The sequence below is a fragment of the Octopus bimaculoides genome, chromosome 21 (genome assembly GCF_046866305.1).
Source record: "Octopus bimaculoides isolate indiv1 chromosome 21, ASM4686630v1, whole genome shotgun sequence".
Lineage (NCBI taxonomy): Eukaryota > Metazoa > Mollusca > Cephalopoda > Octopoda > Octopodidae > Octopus > Octopus bimaculoides.
Window position 1 is genome coordinate 33,075,902 of NC_142948.1, and position 10,000 is coordinate 33,085,901.

The following is a 10,000-nucleotide window of genomic DNA, read 5'->3' on the forward strand; positions in this document are numbered from 1 at the left end:
CGCTCGGTAGTGAAGTGAAAGCACGTAAAAAAATAAAACTACTGAACAATAATAATAATAATAATCCTTTCTACTATAGGCCCAAGGCCTGAAATATTTAGGGAGGGGGCTTATCGATTATAATTCATTTATTCACTCAACCTCCCCTGAATTACCTGTGTCACGTCCCATCTCCATCCCGTAGCTTAGCGACGCAGCACTTTTCTCAACACATGAAATGTTGCATGTGTTGCTGCCAACTCAGTTCTTCCTATGAAGTTTGGTATCTGAAGAATACTGCTTTCTTTGAGATGGTCGTAAGTGTATCGATCACAATAGTATCACACTTACCTTTGAGCCTCTCTGGATTCCTTTCACTTCCACTCCTGGGTCTTCGCACTTCCGACTTCTTCACCCTATCTCCTCACAATATTCTGGTCTTCAGGTCGACTTTCAAGGCGACGAGCTGGCAGAAACATGAGAAAATACCGGTTTAGGCAAATGTTATTTTGGTCGGATTCTATAGTTATCGGTTTTTACCCATCTTCCTACATTCTGTAACTGTCACAATATACTTTTCTAGGGCTGAAATTTTTGTGGGGAAGGGGCTAGGGGATTAAATCGATCCCAGTACACAATTGGTACTTAATTTATCGACGAAGAAAGGACGAAAGATAAAGTCGACCGCGGAAGAATTTGAACTCAGAACGTTAAGACAGACGGTCATAACATGCAAACATTTCTCATGGCACCAGTACACTGTTTAGAGATGCTTCCATTTTTTATGTTTTCTGTGAATTTTTCACGGGTCCAGCAGGTATATATAAATATATATCCAAATATATATATAAAGGGATAAAGAGAAAGAGAGAGAAAAAGAGAAAGAAAAACAAGAAGAGAGAGCGAGAAAGGGAGGGGGAGAAAGAGAGGTGTTTAATCGTTGTCGTCTGCTTGTTATTTCCACATCCAACATACAATTGTTATGGCGATCCGTGGCAGTAATTTGCTGGAAAAAAAACGAACTCAAAAGTGTCATCGAGTGGACAGGTTCCACCAATAATGCCTTGTTACCGATGACACCATAAACACTGACCCCTGGGCATCGCACATGCCTATGTACGTATATATATATATATATATATATATATATATATATATATATATATATATACGCTAATTACTAATACATATATATATATATATATATATATATATATATATATATATATAATATATATATATATATGATGCTAATTACAAAATATGTAAATACATGCATATATGCATATATATGTAGACACACTTTGATATTATGTATGTATATATATATATATATATATATATATATATGTTTCCCTTTTTCTAGTTTTTCTAGAACTGCGTGCGTATGTGTGTGTGAGTGTGTGTGTGTGTGTGTGTGTGTGTGTGTGTGTGTGTGTGTGTGTGTGTGTGTGTGTGTGTGTGTGTGTGTGTGTGTGTGTGTGTGTGTGTGTGTGTGTGTGTGTGTGTGTGTGTGTCTTTTTCTGCGTCTGTGTGAATGATCTGGCTGGAGAAAATAAAAGAAATATATGAAAGCTTTTCCCTTCGATGATGAAAGACGTCTGTGGATGACCGGGAGACGAGTGTTCCAACGTGGACACTGATGTTTGACCGATTCAGTCCTGGGGTTAGAAACGATTCACTAATTGACACATCAAGGCACATACAACCTAATCTCTCTCTCTCTCTCTCTCTCTCTCTCTCTCTCTCTCTCTCTCTCTCTCTCTCTCCCTCTATCTATCTATCTATCTATCCATCTATATACAGATAGATGCATGCATATATATATAAATGGGGGGGGGGGATTAGATCACATACATTCGCATTGAAGTACACACATACGCATTCGAAGTGTGTGTAGATTAGAGTCTCGTATACACTCACACACACGAATATACATTTATCATATATACATATATACATATACACATACACGTATATATGTATGTGTGTATATATATATATATATATGTATGTATGTTTATATAATTTGATATATCTAATGAAGAGTAACGGCAGTAAAATCGCAAAAGTGACGACATCAGCTACAACCGAATATACATGTGTGTTTGTGTATATGCTCGCGTGCGTGTGTATGTATAAATGTTTTATATATAAGTATATATATATATATATATACATGTAATTATATACGTATTATTACCGCTGCTCTTCTTTTCACGTACTAACTATGCAGCGTGAATCACTTGCCCTTCAACTACCTGCCACCTTCATGTAGCTGGAAGCTAAAATGTCCGCCACCGTTCCTCATTATTTCACTGTGCAAACTGCCATCTGGAGTAACTTGTTCTTTTGGCTGCCATCTTTATTTCTTTCTAGTTTCTGCTCTTTCCATTTTATGTCCAGCATCTCAAATTGTATTCTGATATTTTTCTCTTTCACTTTTGTGCGTCCAATCATCATCAGCTCTTACTGTCATTGCCACCAGCAACACCAACACCGCCACTATCGTCGTCGTCGTCATCATCATCATCATCATCATCATCATCATCATCATCATCATCATCATTATCATCACCAACATCATTATAGTCATCGTCGTCGTCGTCATCATCGTCATAACTATCATCGTCGTCGTCGTCGTCGTCGTCGTCATCATCACTATCACCATCCCTATCACCCGCATAATCATCATTATTATTATCATCATCCTTAGCATCATCATCATCACCAACATCATTATAGTCATCGTCGTCGTCGTCATCATCGTCATAATTATCATCGTCGTCGTCGTCGTCGTCATCATCACTAAGACACAGAGAAACACACACACGCACACGCCTCTAACCACATACAGACTCTCAGGCATACAGAAACACACGCACACAAAGGCACACACACACACACACACAGACACACACACATGCTCAAGTACATTCGGATACTCAGACACACGCCAGACACAGAAACAAGCACACACACACACTCTCCCACACACGCACGCCCTCAACCACATACAGATACTCAGACACACAGAACCACACGCACACACCTGCACAGACATACACACACACACATGCGCACACAGAAAGACACACACACACACACACACACACACACACACACACACACAGAGGCATACACAAACGGGGTATTGTGTTACGTAGGAAACCAAAGATAAGCAAGTGGTCAGCTTGGATAATAAACCTTATAAGGCTGACAAATACGAACAAACAGGTGAGCAGCGAACGAGGAACGAACGTAACACGCTTGGTTATCTCTGTACACAATGCGACGTTGTCACAGAACAATGACGACAACGCAAGGGACAAACCAATGTCAATACACAGCTAAGTGTATCCTCAGCTGAGTGGGCATCACAGCTCACTATTCAAGTGAGAACAATCGCACGTGAATGGCGGATTATATCGACTTAATCGTATAAATGGCCGTGATTGGATGTGCGCATGGACGTTTCTCTGTGTGTGTGTGTGTGTGTGTGTGTGTCTTTTGTATGTGTCTGTATGTGTGTGCGTGTGTACGTATGAATGAATAATATGTATATATATAAAATCTGCTTTTGTGTTCGTCTCAGTTCTGTTTGTTTTTCTATCTGTCTGTCTGCCTGTCTGTCTCTCCCTCTACTCTTACACGCGCATGCGCATATATACACTAACATGAATGCATGGATGTACGTAGGTATATATATATATATATATATATATATATAGATAGATAGATAGATAGGTAGATAGATAGATAGATAGATATACATACATATATATATGCATATGAATGTATGTATGTATATAAATATGTATATATATATATATATATATATATATATATATATATATATATATATATATATATATATATGGGAGAATTTACGAAAAAAAACAACAACAGACGAGGACAGGAGGTGTAAACAACAAAAGGATGTATTAGTTTAACGCTCGGGAATAGAGAAAGTCTTTAACGTTTCGAGTTACGCTCTTCAACAGAAAGAATACGGAGAAAAACAAGGAGAAAAACACGGAGAAAAAAAAATTGAATGGTGTTGTGGTCAGCGATCTATCATAGCAACTGCCGGACAGAAAGTTCACACAGGAGAGCTAAGAGACAGTAGGTGCAGGAAAGAAAAGGAAAATATTAAAATGATAAAAAGTAATAAAGGAGGTTTACATAAGTGGAAAAGTTCAAAAGTGTGTGTGTGTGTGTATGTTTATATCCACGCGTCTTTGTGTCTGTGTTTATCCTCCCCACCACCAGTTGAGAACCTGTGTTCGTGTCTTTACGTCCCCTTACTCTAGCGGTTCGGCAAAAGAGACGGATGGAATAAGTGTCAGGCTTCAAAAATTAGTGCTGGGTTCGATTCATTCGACTAAGATTTCAAGGCGGTGCCCCAGCATTGCCGCTGTTGATGTACTGAAACAACTATCATAATTTCTACTTTACGTCCATATTATTATGTGTGCGTGCGAATGTGTGTGTGTGTGTGTGTGTGTGTGTGTGTGTGTGTGTGTGTGTGTGTGTGTGTGTGTGTGTGTGTGTGTGTGTGAAAGGAAGAGAAGGAAGGGTGGTGGTGGCGGTGAGAGAACCGTCTTTACATGTCGTCCGGCAGCTAAATAGCTGTGTGTGTGTGTGTGTGTGTGTGTGTGTGTGTGTGTGTATGACTGTGGGTACGTATGAGTATGACAAAGTGTGTTGCATCTATGTGAGAGTAATTACGTATGTCAGTGTGTGTGTGTGTGTGTGTGTGTGTGTGTTTATTTGTGTGTGTGTGTGTGTGTATGAAAGAGACGGAGAAAGAGTAATGAAAGAGGAAGAGAGAGAGATAGAGAAAGGGAAAGAGAGACACAGTGAGAGAGAAAGAAAGGCAGAGAAGTAGAAAGAGAGTTAGAGAGAGGGAGAGAAGGAGAGGAAGTGGGTGTGTGTTTTTGTGGCCAAGAGACAGTCAAAGAAAGAAAGAGATAGAGAAAGAGAGAAAGTACGTTCGTGTGTGAGAGAGAAAGAGGGAAAGAGAGAGAAAGAGGAGAAGAGAGAGAAAGAGAGAAAGATAGAAAGTGAAAGAGAAGATGCATTTGTGAATATCGTGTGTGTTGTGTTGAACGTTTGTGCGTGTGTGTGTGTGTAAGTGTGTGTGTGTAATAACATTTAACAAGAAAAGAAGAGCGTTGACAAAAGAGATTTAGAACCTGCCAGGATGAAAAAAACAAAAAACAAAAACAAAATATATATATATATCTGTTGAAAGTTTTATACTACAGAACTTTTGTTAGAAGTCCAGCGCCAGATTAAAAGCTAACCACGGACCTGTTCTGAACATCTGAAGTGGGATGTTAAGTTCCGTGTTAGCGGTCTTTGATGATTGCATTTGTTTTCTTCTTATTTTTATATATATATATATATCTCCTTTTTCTGTTTCCCTTTTTCTTTTTCTACCTATTTTTTGCTGTTGTTGTTGTTGTTGTTGTTGTTCTCTTTTATTTGAATTTCAAAGAGAAGAAAGCAAAGAAATTTTCTTGGCTGATTTAGGGGATATTCAAGTTGTTATGATAGGAATTTTTCCGTTGAATTTTTGATGTACGTTTGTTTAATCTGACAACTATTTTGGATCAGAAACAAGAAAATTACAATCTACAATTTCGAACTGCATTTTAAGTTATAATTCTTGGCCGAAAGGTTATTCTTTAAAGCTTAGAAAAAAATTCTCTGCCTTTTTATATATTTATTTCTTTGGTTGTTAATCTAATTCTGAAGTTGGCACTCTAATTAGCTTCGTTTCATGGGAGGTTAAGGTTAGGGTTAGGGTTAAGTTTAACCTTAAAAATTAACTTTCTTCTTCTTAGAAGGGAATAATAATAACTTTATGAAATGATTATGGTTCCAAACGTTGCCTTTTGAAAGTGTACTAGTTGCTGTTTGACTTTACGGACTTGACATCCAGACAACCCCTCCTCACCGCTGGAGGGGGTGCCGGCATATTCAGACTATGATAGATATATGATGTAGTTTGATAAAAATTATATGATTTCATAAATTCAATGTTATAAAATCACTTATCTGTAATATAGAACGTGTTAATACGACTTTATTGTCAAGAATGACATCAAATTGGTAGCTTATTGTCAAAAATGACATCAAATTGGTAGCTTATTGTCAAGAATGACATCAAATTGGTAGCTTATTGCCAAGGAAAAATATCAAGATACTAATTTATTGTCAATGACAACACGAAAATGACAGCTTACTGTCATTGACAATATGAAGATATCGGCTAATTGTCAAAGAAAATGTCAAGAAGACAGTTTAAACTATATCTTATATATTTTACTTGTTTTAGTCATTGGACTGTGGTCATGCTGGGGTACTGCCTTCAAGGGATTTTTGAGACAAATCGATCATAGTATTTATTTTTTTTTAAATGTTTGATACTTATCCTATCGTTCTGTTTTGCCGAACAGCTAAGTTATGGAGACTAAAACAGACAAGCACCGGATGTAGTGTGTGTAGGGAAAGCACAAAGACACCTCTCCCCCCCCACACACACACATACAGCAGACACTTTCCATCAATCAAATCCACTCACATGGCATTGGTCGGTCCAAGGCTAGAGTAGAACTCACTTACCGAAGGTGCCGTGTAGTGGGACCGAACCGAAAACCACGCGAGTGGAAAGCGAACTTCTAACCCACACAACCAAAGAAGATTTTGCAGAAAAAGTATGTCATAAATATCTAGAAAGCTATTGGAGACATGCAACATAAAAAGTATACCTCTTCGTCAGGTGTCCCTGTTTCATCTACTCCGCATTTCGAAGGCAAGGACAATACGCGACTTCGTTGAAACAGTCCTTCTCGCAAAGTAAATAAAATAAAATTTGGGATTTTTTGCGGAGGGTGAAAGTGTTAACAAGAACAGGGCAGTGAGAACAAGACAGTAAAAACAAACGGTGAGGGCTGTTGAACCAAGACGATAGAAAAATTATTATTCCGTGTCTCTCTCTCTATATATAAAAGAAATCTTTCTAATTTTTTTGACATCATCCAAACAGAAGTGTTAAGAATCTCTATGAGAAAATAATATAAGAGAATGAAAATAAAGCAAATCACAAAAGATTTGTGTGAGGATTCGTGAGGAGAGACCTTGTGCTATGATTCCAAAAGTAGATAAATATTGTTGTATCTAATCTGAGTAAGAAACGACTATAAACTCAGCATGGTGTAATCGGCAATGTTGTTAAGTGAGAGATACGTGGATCGAATTACGTCTAAGGAGGAGCATTTTAATCACAATTTATTGTTTATATAAGAATAATTTATGATAGACACGTTACTCACACAATCGTACATCTATATCTAACTACCTATCTCCTCTCTCACTCTCTCTCTCATATATATATATATATATACATATATACATACATACATTTATATATATACATACAACATTTATATATATATATATATATATATATATATATATATATATATATATATATATATATATATATATATATATATGTTTGTGTTAGTGTGTATTAACACGCACATATATTTCTAATTTCAAATAACACACACACATACACGCACAAACACATATGTATGTGTGTATGTGCATATATATATGTGTGTGTGTGTGTGTGCATGTGTATATGTGTGTATCATATATCTATATTATATGTGCCTGTACTATAGGCGTCTATATATATATATACATATGCATACATACATATACATGCATACATACATACATAGATACACACATATGAATATACACAGGCATCCCAAAAGTAAATAAGCACCTTTCATTATGCTGTTTTATTCATGGGGCTTCAAACTTGTTAATGTATTCTGCACGGGGCATCATCACATCCACTAAATATTAGATTAAATATTTCAACGCATCGAATGACACCACTTCGCTTCTCGAAATAAATCTCTTGAAAAACGCTGGTATCTATTCACTATTGAGATGTATGTGTGTGTGTGTGTGTGTGTGTGTGTAAAAGAGAGAGTGTGTGTGTGGATACATGTATATATTGTCGTGTAATATGATGCAATGTCCAAGGTGCAATACACTTCGTTGGTTTCCTCCAGATACCAGCCGGTGTTCATCAAGGTTTTCTCTTCTCTCCAGGGCGAAAACGAGGCAAAGAAAATTTGGCTTGTGTTCAAGAAGGATATCGATGGTCACAAAGCCGCAGCTCTTCTGTGTGAGACGAATTTTCGAGTTCTGTGGTGATTGTTGATTGTCAGAGCGTCCGAAATAGCGACTCGTTGGCTGTCCTCCAAGTGACAGAGAGATGACCATAAATGAACGCGTTGTGTTCTTGAGCGAAGCACTTCATTTCACGTTGCTCCAGTCCACTCAACTGGCAAAAAATGAGTAACGCTGCGATGGACTGGCGTCCTCTCCAGCTGGGGGAACATATACGCTATTGAAACCGGGAAACCGGGCCCATGAGCCTGGCTAGGCTTTAAAAGGGCGCATTTATTTTATTTTATTTATAATTATCATATTACACAAAAATATCCATCTTTATAAAACCCTATAGAGCTCTTCACTTTATCCCAATCTATCCATCCATCCATCTATCTATCTATCTATCTATCTATAACTATCTTTCTGCTTCTCTCTCCTTTTCTCCTTCCTCCTCTATATTTCTATCTCTGTTATATGTGTCTGTGATTGTGTGTGTGTGTGTGTGTGTGTGTGTGTGTGTGTGTGTGTGTATCAGGACCAATTCTTTGAACTTAAGCAAAAGCGTGGTGTGTTAACAGCCAACATAACTGTATAAGTGAAATTGAATGTGTATCTATCTATCTATCTATCTATCTATCTATCTATCTATCTATCTATCTATCTATCTATCTATCTATCTATCTATATATATATATATATATATATATATATATATATCTATCTCTCTCTCTCTCTCTCTATATATATATATATATATGCAGGCCCATATATGCATCCTCTTTCAATCTGTCTCTCGTGAAAACGAAAGATTTATATTAAAATCTGATTTGTTGTTTGTATTCATTTATAGATGTTAGATGTGCAACGCACCACCTCGCATTCAAGCAAGAGACGCCCTTGCTGTAATATATATATATATATATATATATATATATATATATATATATATATATTGCAAGGAGAGGGAGAGAGAAAGAGCGGTGGAAGAGAGTGATATCGTTATCATTAATATCATCATCATCATCATCATAATCAAAAACGACCGCAGCATCAGCTGTATTTTGGTTGTTTTTGCCGCCACAATTTGGCCCGTACGCCTAAACCACCCTCCTTGACTACCACCACCACCACCTCCTATCACTCCTACCTCTTGGATGCCTCTCTTTCAAGTCATCTTTCAAAAACAAAAACCCAGAATCCCTACGTCTCCCTCTTCCTCTTCCTCCTCCTCTTCCTCCTCCTCTTCTACCCTTCCTGCACCCACCTCCTATATTCAATAAATTCCCACTAGTCCGCTGGTTTCATCAAACACATTTCATTCTGGGTTTGGTTCGGGATTACTGTTTTGTTTTTGCAGGTCGTAGCTTGGTCTTTTTTATCTCTCTCTCTCTCTCTCTCTCTCTCTCTCTGACTATATCTCTATCCTTCTTCTCCCCTCTCCCTCCCTCCCCATTTTTTCATTTTTTTTTTTATCGTATTTCTTTTATCTGCATCCGTCTCTGTATCTGTGTCAATAAGTGTGTGTGCCGAGAATAACACACACACACACACACACACACACACACACACACACACACACAGAAGCACACGTGTATATGTATACGGTTGTACGCATGTGTTTATATGCATGTGTCTGCGCATGCGCGTGCAATCAGGAGTTTGCACTTGCAATTATGTGGATGCGCATGTTTGTGTAAGAAGTGCATAAATGTGCATGCGTGCATGTTTCTGAATTTGTGCATGCGTATGTGTGTATGTGTGTGTGTGTGTGTGTGTACACGTATATATGTAAACGTGTGTATACATATATATA

General features: G+C 37.5%; 1 protein-coding gene across 1 annotated transcript in view; it reads right to left on the reverse strand.

Moving 5' to 3' along the window:
- The window catches only part of LOC106877881 (NEDD8-conjugating enzyme UBE2F), a 70,056-nt gene extending 69,625 nt beyond the window's left edge, over nucleotides 1-431 (reverse strand). The window contains exon 1 of the mRNA XM_089339063.1: nucleotides 331-431. The gene's annotated coding sequence lies outside the window, so the exon portion shown is untranslated. The remainder of the gene's footprint in view (nucleotides 1-330) is intronic.
- Nucleotides 432-10,000: the final 9,569 nt, after the last annotated feature.